A 13,363-nucleotide genomic window follows, 5' to 3' on the forward strand; every position below is an offset into this window, starting at 1 on the left:
TGACCAGGGATCAAACGCGGGCCCCCTGCATTAGAAGCTCGGAGTCTTAACCACTGGCCCACCAGGGAAGTCCCAGGGATGTTCTTTTATATCACCTAGTACAGCTATCAGCTTCAGCAAATTTAACCCTGATAATATATCTGATCTAATCTACCATTGATATTCCAATGTTGTCAGTTTCACCAATTGACTCAATAATGTCCTTCAAAGCATGTTTCCCTCCAGTACCGGACCCAGCCAAGATCAGGCACTGGAATTAGCTGTCATGTCTCTCTAATCCCCGAGTCCCTTTGAAGCAGGTCTTTCTTTCCCATTTTACAGGTGAGTAAACTGTGCCCACAGAAGCATAAAGATCCATCCATCCCAGTCATTCACCGGGTTAGTAGCCTAGCTGCTGTAACTCGTCCTGGTCAGCCACAGGGCTCTAAACTCTTTTAAACGTCCAGTACTGAGCTACAGCCTCTTAACAATGATATCATTATAAGAATTTCAAATTTACACACAGCGATGGTGGAAACTTTCTTCTGGGGTCTCCACAGAAAAAAGCTGACCTGGCTACATACCTATCACTGGAAAAATTTTCACAGCATCTTGTAAAGTTGAAGAGGCCCCTACCCTGGAACCTTCCATTCCAGTCCTGGGTATGCTACTCAGTCTTCAGATAAACTGTTGCACATGTGTAAGAATGTTCTTAGCAGCATTGTGTGCAACACCAAAAACCTGAAACAACTCACATTTCCACCGACCATTAAAGGATAAAGAAACGAGAATGTAGTCTACAATGGAATGCTATTCAGCAGAGAAAATAAATCACCTGTAGCTTTGTACATGAAAATGAATTAATCTTATGAACATAATGGGAAAAAAGTGCAAATTCCAGAATCATACATACAAATAAGATTGACAAACATGCATTATGTTGTTTGGCAACATATATATTACTATATATATATATATATATATATATATATATACACCCTAAATGTGTATTTTTATATTATATATGTATACTAAATATATATGTTTACCATGACTGTTTTTTTATAGATTTATAATTTTCCTATAAATAGTATTTCATTCTATATATAATATATATATATACAAATTTTGTATAACATAAAATATATATTCACTATAGTGTTTTATCTATATTTTCTGTATATTTTACTATATATTTAACTATATATACTAAATATTTACTATATATAGTGTTTTATCTATATATATTTTATAACCATATCTTGAATACTACAAATACTATAATAGACATACAAAATATATTATTTATATAATTTTCTTATTTATATAATAAATACTATATAAAATACTATATAAAGATAAAATATTTTCTATATATAGTAAAATTACACATCTATAAAGAAAGACAAGGGCATGAGAGACATAAAATTTATTGCCATTTCTACACAGTTTCAAAATGTTTTAACAATTAGAATCATACATGTACGGAATCCCTCAAAGTCAGGCCGCCTGTGGAATTCTAGCACCCTGAGGATCACGGTTTGAGAACCATGGGGCTGGCAGCCATCTAAGATTCTGTCCACTGAGGTTCTGTTTTTCTAACTCGAAAGAAAAATCACAAAGAAAATGCAAATCTTTTCTAAAAACCCAGCTTCTCTCCAAAATGTTTACACACACAAAGCAATTTTGCAAACAGAAACTTGGACGGTACCCTGCTGTTTCTCAATTTTCCCTCCTAAATCACTTGCTTTGTTTTTGTTTATTTTCTTTTCCCACCATTTAGATTCCTCCTCCCCCAAACCTGTGGTGCCTGGGTTGGGGAAAGAGAGGAGGCTGACCTGCAAAGAGGCGTGAGGAAACTTTGGGACCATGACATGCTCTGAGTCCTGACTGACCACGGGGCCATGGTTTACTGGATGCAACTGTGTATCTGTCAAAGCTCCTGCAAGCTGTTTGCAGATACAGGGTTCGGAGCCCAGCATGCAGCATGTCCTCATAACCTGGGCTCCCCACCTCGCAGCATTTCAAACACAGCAGTGGGGCTGCCATCCACACAAGACCAACAGGAAGACCTCTCCCTGACTCGCCTGCCTTTTTTTTTTTTTTTTTTTCTTCGCTGTACGTGGCCTCTCCCGTTGCGGAGCACAGGCTTCGGACATGCAGGCTCAGCGGCCATGGCTCACGGGCCCAGCTGCTCCGCGGCATGTGGGATCCTCCCAGACCAGGGCACGAACCCGTGTCCCCTGCATCAGCAGGCAGACTCTCAACCACTGCGCCACCAGGGAAGCCCAGATGTGGTACATATATACAATGGAATATTACTCAGCCATAAAAAGGAACGGAATTGGGTCATTTGTAGAGATATGGATGAATCTGGAGACTGTCGTACAGAGTGAAGTAAGTCAGAAAGAGAAAAACAAATATCGCATATTAACGCATATATGTGGAACCTAGCAAAATGGTAAAGACGAACCGGTTTGCAGGGCAGAAATTGAGACACAGATGTAGAGAACAAACGTATGCACACCAAGGGGGGAAGGCAGCAGCGGGGGTGGGGTGGCGTGATGAATTGGGAGAATGGGATTGACATGTATACACTGATGGGTATAAAATGGATGACTAATAAGAACCTGCTGTATAAAAAAATAAATAAAATAAAATTCAAAAATTAAAAAATAATAATAATAATAAATAAATAAATAAACAAAACCCCGGAGCATCCTCCGCCCTGCAGAATGAGGTTGGCCCTCTTGAAAATACTTCTCTTTTAAGATAAGCCTACAGGAAAATAAAGGCATAATTCATCCACCTGATCTTATTGGACCTCTCCCAAGCCTATGAGGTAAATATTACTATTGTTATTCCCATGTCAGAGATAAGGAAACTGAGGCTTACAGATGACAAATAAATTGCCCAAGGTTACCTAGCAACAGAGGCAGCTCAGGTCTCTCCCACTCACTCAAGTCCCAGGCTTCCCAAAGGGGGCAGGGAATGTGGCAGAACATCTTCCTTTTTAATAGTTTAATAGCCATGTTAATGTAATTGAAACACCAGTAGCCATCAAACTCATGATTTCAATGGGAACTCTAAATTTGGCCTTAAAATGATTTTAAGGTTTTTTTTTTCTTTTTTTCTTTTTTTGGCCATGTCTCGATCTTAGCTCCCCAACCAGGGATTGAACCCAGGCCCACAGGAATGAAAGTGCCGAGTCCTAACCACTGGGCTGCCAGGGAATTCCCAAAATGATTTTGTTTGTAAATAGGTTTTTGATGTGTTGAAATAACTTTCTAGGCTCAAGTTGGAGCTGCTCCTGCCAAGGGTGCCACGTCAGTAAACCAAACGTAGATAAGTAGTACCCGTAAATGCTCTGCTTGACCAGAAGTGCAGGAGACGCGTCCGCCAAACCCCCCACGCCAAGCCAACCCCCGTCGCTACACTTACTTCCTTATTCCTTCTCACCCAAACAAGGTTGACTATTTGGCCCCATTCAGATCAGATATCTTCTCTTTTTCTCCTCCTTGTTCTTTATTCTTTATCCTAAGAAAGTGTCCTGCTTTCCGGCCCCAGTTTGCAGTGGCACCCTGGAGTCTAAAACTCCCACGGAAACTGTCTTTCTGGGCAGAGGGCCTGGGGAAAGGTATGCCTGAGGTCTAAAGACTGTGCATGGGGGGAAATATCCATTTTTTCTCTCCTTTTTCGTCTCCTGGCTGTGCCCCAGGGGCAGCCCTCGTCACGAAACTGTGCAGTGGCAGGTGGGCAGCTAAAGCTCCGAGGAACCCCATCTTTCTGGCCAGAGCACCAGAAAAGGGGCCCCTGTGAGTCAGAGGATGTGGGGAGAATCCTGGAAAGGAGAGGGCTGAAGAAGGGATGCCTGATTCTGGAAATGAGTCCATACCAGAGCCTGGGCTCACGTCTCCTCTGTGCACACACATCCCAGACCCAAATCAACACAGCAAAGCCAGACACTGGAACCGCCACCCACAGAGGCAAAGCAGAACTTGCAGTCTGAGCTGTTCCAGGGCGGCTGCCACTAAAACAGCCCAAAAATCAGTATGTTCCAGAGGATTCTAACAGGACTCAGACCGTAAACAACACAATATTCAAAATGTCCAGGATACAATCTAAGATTACTCCACATATAAAGAGTCAGGAAAATTGACCAATTCCCAAGAGAAAAGACAATCAGCAGATGCCAACCTGGGGATAACCCAGACGCTGGGATTGTCAGACAAGACTTTAAAGCAGCTGTTTAAAGTTAAGCTCCATGATGCAAAGGTAAATGTATTTGAAATGAATGGAAAGGCAGAAGTTCTCAGCAGAGAAACAAATAATTTAAAAGGACCAAATGGAAAATTAACAATTAAAAATAAATACATGGCCTAAAATTAACAATTCTCTGGAGGGCCTAATACCAGACGGAGATGACAGAAAGAAAAAATAAGGGAACTTGAAGACAGATCAATAGAAATAATGAACAGAGAGGATAAAGGTTGAAAAAAACAATATGGACTTCCCTGGCAGTCCAGTGGTTAGGACTCTGCACTTCCACTGCAAGGGGCACAGGTTCCATCCCTGGTTGGGGAACTATGATCCTGCAAGCTGAGTGGCGTGGCCAAAAAAAGAAAAAGAAAAAGACGATATGGACAGTTTGAGCATTGTGTCATAGGAGTCCCAGAGATGAGAAAAAGATTGGTGCAGAAAAAAAAAAAAAAAAAACTTGAAGAAATAGTGGTTGAAAACTTCCCACGAAGCTCAGTGAACACCAAACTGGATAACATAAAAATTAAACAAAACAGAACAAAACCACAAACCTCTACACATCAAACTCAAAGTGCTGAAAACTGAAGATAAAGAAAACATTTTGACAGCAGCTAGAGAAAAATGATATATTACATGCAAAAACACTTGGAATGATCACAGATTTCTCATCAGAAATTAAAGAGGCCAGAAACAGTGGGAAAACATTTTGACAGTGCTGAAGGGGAAAAAAAAAGAACTGTCAACCCAGAATTCTACATGCAAGAAACCATATTTCAGGAATGAAGATAAAATACATTGCAGAAGGAAAGCAAAGAAAATTCATCAATAGCAGACGTGCTCTAAAAGAGAAGGTAAAGGAAATTCTTTGAACTGAAGGGAAATTATACCAGAAAGAAGCATGGATAGGACTTCCCTGGTGGCACAGTGGTTAAGAATCCGCCTGCCAATGCAGGGGACACGGGTTTGAGCCCTGGTCCGGGAAAATCCCACATGCTGCGGAGCAGCTACGCCCGTGGGCCACAACTACTGAGCCTGCACTCTAGAGCTCAAGAGCCACAACTACTGAGCCCATGCACTGCAACTACTGAAGCCAGCGTGCCTAGAGCCTGTGCTCCACAACGAAAGAAGCCATCGCAATGAGAAGCCCATGCACCGCAACAAAGAGTAGCCTCTGCTCTCTGCAACTAGAGAAAGCCTGCGTGCAGCAAGGAAGACCCAACGCAGCCAAAAATAAATAAATTAATTAATTAAAAAAAAAAAGAAGCGTGGATATTCAGGAATGAAGAAAGAACAACAGAAACAGTAAATATATAGGGAGACTATTTTTCTCCTCTTAAGTTCTTTAAAACAAGTATGGTTGTTAGAAGCAAAAGTTATCACATTGTCTAATGGAATTTTCAATGTATGTAGATATAATATATGCAATAATACAACATAAATGGGAAGATAAAGGTACCTAAGTAATTGTAAGGCTTCTACATTTTACATGAAGTGATAAAATATTAACTTTAAATAGACTGTAAGATGTTAGTAATGTATATTATAATCTCTAGAGCAATCACACAGGAAAAAAAAATATAGAGAGAGGGAACCAAAAAGCCAACCGATGAATTAAAACGGAATTCTAAAAAATATTTGAATAACCCAAAGGAGGCAGGAGAGGGGGAAGGGAGGAACAGAAAACAGAGGGACAAACAGAAAATAACAAAATCATGGACTTAACCCAACCATGTCAAAAATTACATTAAATGTAAATTGTCCAACAATATCAATTAAAAGACAAAGTTCATTACACTGGATAAAAACAGACAACAAGAAAACATGAGACCCAACCATATTCTGTCTGAAAAAAACTCACTCTAAATATAAAGACATAGGTAGATTAGAAGTAAAAAGGTGGAAAAAATATATACCATGCAAACGCTAATCAGAAGAAAGCTGGTGTGGCCACATTAACTTCAGACAAATTAGACTTCAGAACAAGGAAGATTACTGGGGACAAAGGAGAACATTACATAATTGTAATGGGGTAAATACACCAAAAAATGACACATTACATATAGCAAAACAGTTTGTATGACCACACATATATCACTATGCAAGAAAAAGACATAAAAATCCTAAATGTGTAAGCACCTAACAACAGATTTTCAAAATACATGAAGCAAAACCTGATAGAACTGAAAGGAAAAATAGACATTCTATTGGGGAGGGTGGGGAGAAGGATAGGAGAGAACAGAGAGAAATAATAAAAACAAAACAAACGTGTGAAATAGTATGTCAGTGGTGGTGGGCGCCAAGCAGGACTCATGATCTGTGGGTATGGGTGTGGCATACGTGCCATTCTGTAGAGTGGTCAGGGAAGGCCTTGCTGAGCAGAGGATGTGAACAAAGCCCTAGAAATAATGAGAGCTGATCCATGGGTATCTCTGCTGGAGGAGCGATCCAGTCTGGTGCAAAAGCCTGCAGGTGAGAATGTCCTTGGGAAGCCAGGACAGCTGAGCCCGGGTAGCATTGGGAGCCCTGTAGGAGGGGAGGGCAGTGAGCATGCAGGGCATTGGAGGGCACTGCAGGCCACTGTGCGGATTCTGGCTATCATTCTCAGTGATGGGAAGCCATTCAGCGCTTTTGAGTGGAGAAGCGACCTCATATGACTTCCGTTTTATTTTTTAATTAATTAATTAATTATTTATTGGCTGTGTTGGGTCTTTGATGTTGCACACGGGCTTTCTCTAGTTGCGGTGAGTGGGGGCTACTCTTTGTTGCGGTGCGTGGGCTTCTCATTGCGGTGGCTTCTCTTGCTGCGCAGCACGGACTCCAGGCACGTGGGCTTCAGTAGTTGCAGCACGCAGGGTCAGTGGTTGTGGCTCACAGGCTCTAGAGCACAGGCTCAGTAGTTGTGGCACACGGGCTTAGTTGCCCCACAGCATGTGGGATCTTCCCAGACCAGGGATCGAACCCATGTCCCCTGCATTGGCAGGCGGATTCTCAGCCACTGTGCCACCAGGGAAACCCCAATAGCTGTATAGTAAGTCTTAAAGTGAGGTAGTATCATCCTCTGACATCGTTCTTCAGTACTGTGCTGGCTATTACGTGTCTTTTCTGTCCATATAAAATTCATTAATAACTTGATATCTACAAAATGATTTGCTGGCATTTTGATTGGGATTGCACTGAATCTTAAGATCTTTGTGGGAAGAAATGACATCTTAACAATAGAAACATGAAATATCTATCCATAAAGATGAAATATCTTCATTTGTTTAGATCTTTTTTCCATCCGTATTGCAGTTTTCCTCATACAGATCCTGTATTTTGTTACATTTATACCTAAGTATTCCCCTCTCCCTCTCCCTCTCTCTCTATCTCTATTGTGCTTTTAATTTCAAATTCCAATGTTCACTGTTGGTATATAGAGAGTCAAAGGACTTTTATATATAAAAATTGTATCCTGCAACCCTGCTATACTTACTTACTAGTTCCAGGAGTTTTCGTTGTTGTTGCTGCTGTTGATTCTTTGGGGATTTTCTTCATAGACCATTATGTCATCTGCAAGCAACAATTTTATTTCTTCCTTCCCAGCCTGTATAGCTTTTATCTCCTTTTCTTGCCTCATTATTAGCTAGGACTTCCAGTACAATGTTGATCAGAAGTGGTCAGAACGGGCATCCTTCCTTGTTCATGATTTAGGCAGAAAGCACCTAGTTTCTCCCTGTGAAGTGCGATGTTAGCTGCAGGTGTTTTGTAGATGCTCTTTATCAAGTCGAGGAAGTTTTCCTGTGGGAAGTTGTTGGGGTTTGTTTTTCTGTTTTTTGTTTTTCTTGGCCACTCTGCGCGGCTTGTGGGATCTTAGTTCCCAGACCAGGGATTGAACCTGCACCCCCCGCAGTGAAAGTGCAGAGTTGTAACCACTGGACTGCCAGGGAATTCCCAGTTTTGTTTTGTTTTTTAATTAAAAGATATTGGAGGACTTCCCTGGTGGTGCAGTGGTTGAGAATACGCCTGCCAATGCAGGGGACACAGGTTCAATACCTGATCTGGGAAGATTCCACATGCCATGGAGCAACTAAGCTCGTGAGCCACAACTACTGAGCCCAAATGCTGCAACTACTGAAGCTCGCACACCTAGAGCCCGTGCTCCACAACAACAGAAGCCACCAAAAGGAGAAGCCCTTGTTGGACTTCCCTGGTGGTGCAGTGGTTAAGAATCCACCTGCCAATGCAGGGGACACGGGTTCAAGCCCTGGTCTGGGAAGATCCCACATGCTGCAGAGCAACTAAGCCGGTGCGCCACAGCTACTGAGCCTGCGCTCTAGAGCCCACAAGCCACAACTACTGAGCCTCTGTGCCACAACTACTGAAGCCCGCGCACCTAGAGCCCATGCTCTGCAACGAGAAGCCACCACAATGAGAAGCCCACACACTGCAACGAAGAGTAGCCCCTGCTCGCCACAACTAGAGAAAGCCCGCACATAGCAATGAAGACCCAGTGCAGCCAAATAAACAAATAAATAAAATTATTAAATAAATAAAAATAAAAATATTTTTAAAAGCCCACTCACCACAACTAGAGAAAGCCCATGCACAGCAACAAAGACCCAACACAGCCAAAAATTTTTTTAAAAATTGGATTTTTTCATTTGTTTTTTCTGCAGCTATTGATATAAGATTTTTCTTCTTTAGTCAGCTGATGTTGTAGATTTCAGTAATTGATTTTCAAATGTTGAAGCAGGCTGCATACCTGGAATAAATCCTACTTGGTTATGCTATATAATCTCTTTATGCATTACTGGCTTCAATTTGCTCATATTTTGTTGAGGATTTTTGCATCTATATTCATGAGATGTTGACCTGTAGTTCTCCTTTCTCATAATATGCTTACCAGGTTTTTGTATTAGGGAAATGCTGGCCTCATAGAATGAGTTAGGCAGTGTTCCCTCTGCTTCTATTTTCTTGAAGAGATTGTAGCAAATCAGCATTTTTTTTTTTTTACAATTTTTATTTATTTATTTTTTTATGGCTACGTTGGGTTTTCGTTGCTGCGCACGGGCCTTCTCTACTTGTGGCAAGCGGGGGCTACTCTTTATTGCAGTGCGCGGGCTTCTCATTGTGGTGGCTTCTCTTGTAATGGAGCACAGGCTCTAGGTGCACTGGCTTAGTAGTTGTGGCATGCAGGTTCAGTAGTTGTGGCTCGTGGGCTCTACAGAGCAGGCTCAGTAGTTGTGGCGCACAGGCTTAGTTGCTCCGCGGCATGTAGGATCTTCCCGGACCAGGGCTCAAACCCATGTCCCCTTCATTGGCAGGGGGATTCTTAACCACTGCTCCACCAGGGAAGTCCCCAGCATCATTTCTTTCTTAACTGTTTGATAGAATTTACCAGTGAAACCATCAGTGCCTGGTGCTTTCTCTTTTGAAAGATGACTAATTAGTGATTCAGTTACTTCAACAGACATAGGCCTATTCAGATTATCTACTTCTCCTTGTGTGTCTTTTGTTAGTGTTTTTGAACAATTGATCCAATTCATCTTAGTTATCAAATTTGTGGGCATAGAGCTGTTCATAATATTCCTTTGTTATCCTTTTAATATCTATAGGATCAGTACTGACGACCCTTACTACATTTCTTTTTTTTTTTTTCTTTTTTTTTTTTTGCGGTACGCGGGCCTCTCACTGCTGTGGCCTCTCCCGTTGCGGAGCACAGGCTCCCGAAGCGCAGGCTCAGTGGCCATGGCTCAAGGGCCCAGCCGCTCCGCGGCATGTGGGATCTTCCCGGACCAGGGCACGAACCCGTGTCCCCTGCATCAGCAGGCGGACTCTCAACCACTGCGCCACCAGGGAAGCCCCATTTCTGATATTAGTAGTTTGTGTCTTCTCTCTTTTTTTTTCTTGGCTATCAAAGCTAGAGGTTTATCAATTTTATTGATCTTATTAAAGAACCAGATTTCATTTTCACTGATTTTCTCTACTGATTTCCTCCCTTTTAGGGGACACAATGCCATGCACACACTAATCAAAAGAAAGCCGGAAGTTAGCCAAATTAGTATCAGACAAAGTAGACTCAAGAGCCAGGAATATTATCAGGAATAAAAAGAAATATTTAAAATGGCAACGGGGCCAATTCATCAAAAAGACAAAGCAACGCTAAATGTACATGTACCTAATACAGAATTTCAACGTACATGAAAGAAGTGATAAAATGGAAAGGAGAAATTGTCAAATCCATCATAAGAGCTGGAAGTTTCCAACATTTCTCTCTCAGCAATTGATAGAACACAGGAACAGAAAATCAGAAAGGTTTTAGAAGATTAGAGCAATGTCATCAACCCACTGGACCTCACTGACATTTCCTGAACACTTCACCCACAGCAGCAGTTCAAGGAACATGCACCAAGGGAGTCCACATTCTCGGCAACAAATCTCAATAAATTTTAAAAAGCACAGAAATCACACAAAGTATGTTCTCTGGGGAATTTCCTGGTGATCCAGTGGTTAGGACTCTGCACTCTCACTGCAGAGGGCCCAGGTTCTATCCCTGGTTGGGGAACTAAGATCCTATAAGTGGTGTGGCCAAAAAAACCACAAAAAAACAAAGTATGTTCTCTGCTCACAACATAATTAAACCTGAAACTAATTTTGGAAACATATCTGGAAAATCCTCAAATATTTGTAAATTAAGACCACATTTCCAAATAAACTATAGGTCTGAGAAGAAATCATAATGGAAATTGAAAACATTTTCAATAGAAAACATAACATATTATAATTTGTGGGATGTAACTAAAGTAGTGCTTAGAGGGAAAATTATAGCCTTAAATTCAGATGCTGTCATCCTTGTCCCTCTATTACACAGTTCCCTACCAACCTCTCACCAATGATTTCAGGATCATTGCTTAGAAGCTTATTTCATAAGGTTTGCAAAATGTTGCTTCTCTAATTTTATTGACCCTTCTGCATGTACTGGCTAGAATTCTTTTTATAAATAAGTGCTTTCACTCATCAACTATTTGGTTATCTTGAAATGTAAGGGTAAAATAAGAAAGGCAAGACTAATTGTTTTGCTTGAGTCTTTTATCTATTTTCAGAATGAGACAATGCCCCAGCAATATTCACCTGTGATCAACAGGATTTCCAAAAATAGCATTATGAAGAAATGAATTCAAACATATCAATCATATACAGCTTTTTATTCCTTTTGAGGCTCAAACTGTTCCAGTAGGGGGCCTCTTGAAGTTCTCCCCACCCCAAACAACTTATCATAAAAATTTGCCAACATACAGAAATGCTGAAAAGAGGGCTTCCCTGGTGGCGCAGTGGTTGGGGGTCCGCCTGCCGATGCAGGGGACACAGGTTCGTGCCCTGGTCCGGGAGGATCCCGCATGCCACGGAGCAGCTAGGCCCGTGAGCCATGGCTGCTGGGCTTGCGCGTCCGGAGCCTGTGCTCTGCGGCAGGAGAGGCCACAGCAGTGAGAGGTCCGCGTACCGCAAAAAAAAAAAAGAAATGCTGAAAAGAATTTTCCAGTGAACAGTTATAAACCCACCACCTAGATTTCACAGTCAACATTTTTCTCTGACCAACACCACCAATACTACTTACTTTCATCAAACTCTTTTCAGTTTAATGTGTATCCTTCTAGGCCTTTTTCTATGTATTTCACATATTTCCTTAATGTATTAGTCAGCTCCAGCTGCCATAACAAAATATCACAGACTGGGAGGCTTAAAACAACACACATTTATTTCTCACAGTTCTGGAGGCCAGAAGTCCAAGATCAAGGTGTTGGCAGGTTTGGTTTCTCCTGAGGCCTCTCTCAAGACACGGGCCGGGGCTACAGCTACCTAAAGACTGGGACTGGAGGACCTGTTTCCATTTCAGGTGTCTGGCAACTTGGTGCTGATGTTGGCCAGGAACCTCAGTTCCTCCACACAAGGGGCCCCTACACAAGCTTGAGCGTCCTCAGGACATGGTGGCTAGTTCCTTTCAGAGCCAGTGATCCGAGAGAGAGAGCCAGGTGGAAGCTTACTGTTTCTTGGACCTACACTTGGAAGTCACACAGCATCACTTCTGCCACATCCTGTTCGTTAGAAATGAGTGATCAAGTGCACCCCCTCTCATGGGGGGCAGGGTTTGGCTTTCCTTTTGAAAGGAGTGTTGAAGGATTTATGAACCTATCCCAAATGTACTTTTACCCTCACTTCTGTGACGTTCTGATCCCTGAAAGTTGTTCCCACCGCACTGTATGCAATTCTAAGACAGTAAGAATCATAATTCCTTCTGCACCACTGTATCCCTCCCCACACAAGAGCCTCTTACTCAGGCCCTGACATACTCTGAACTTTAATCATAGCACTCCTCAGACTTTGGAGAGTGGAAGAACTGCTGATGGTCTTGGTGCTCTCGCTAGAACACCTGTGAGACGTACTTTGAAAATATACATTTTTTTTTGCATCGTGAGCACATTCATAATTTTACCTGCAGAACAGGATATGACAAGTCCCTTCTCTGGGAAACAGTAATGAGTGGCTACTATTTACAACATCTGCATGCTGGAGAAGTCTTCCCTAAGAAACATGTAGCTGCCAGACTCAAGTCAGCTGTTTTCAAGCTTTTCTGTGAATATCCACTTCTTTTTTTTTTTTTTAATAAATTTATTTATTTATTTATTTATTTTAGGCTGTGTTGGGTTTTCATTTCTGTGCGAGGGCTTTCTCTAGTTGTGGCAAGCGGGGGCCACTCTTCATCGCGCTGCGCGGGCCTCTCACTGTCGCGGCCTCTCGTTGCGGAACACAGGCTCCAGACGCGCAGGCTCAGTAGTTGTGGCTCACGGGCCCAGCTGCTCCGCGGCATGTGGGATCTTCCCAGAGCAGGGCTCGAACCCGTGTCCCCTGCATTGGCAGGCAGATTCTCAACCACTGTGCCACCAGGGAAGCCCAATATCCACTTCTTATTCGTTGTCACCAATAGCACCTTCTAGAAGAAAACGGCTGGCAGAGCCCAACGATCTATGAAATCTGCAGGTGAAGCTAGAAATTAGAAGGATAACTTTGACAGCCAGGAAAATTAGTTTGCCTTTGGGAAGCTGGTCCACGGGCCACGCACATAAAACGGGCTACCCCTCATTTTACA

This window comes from Hyperoodon ampullatus (genome assembly GCF_949752795.1).
Source record: "Hyperoodon ampullatus genome assembly, chromosome: 14".
Taxonomy (NCBI): Eukaryota; Metazoa; Chordata; class Mammalia; order Artiodactyla; family Ziphiidae; genus Hyperoodon; species Hyperoodon ampullatus.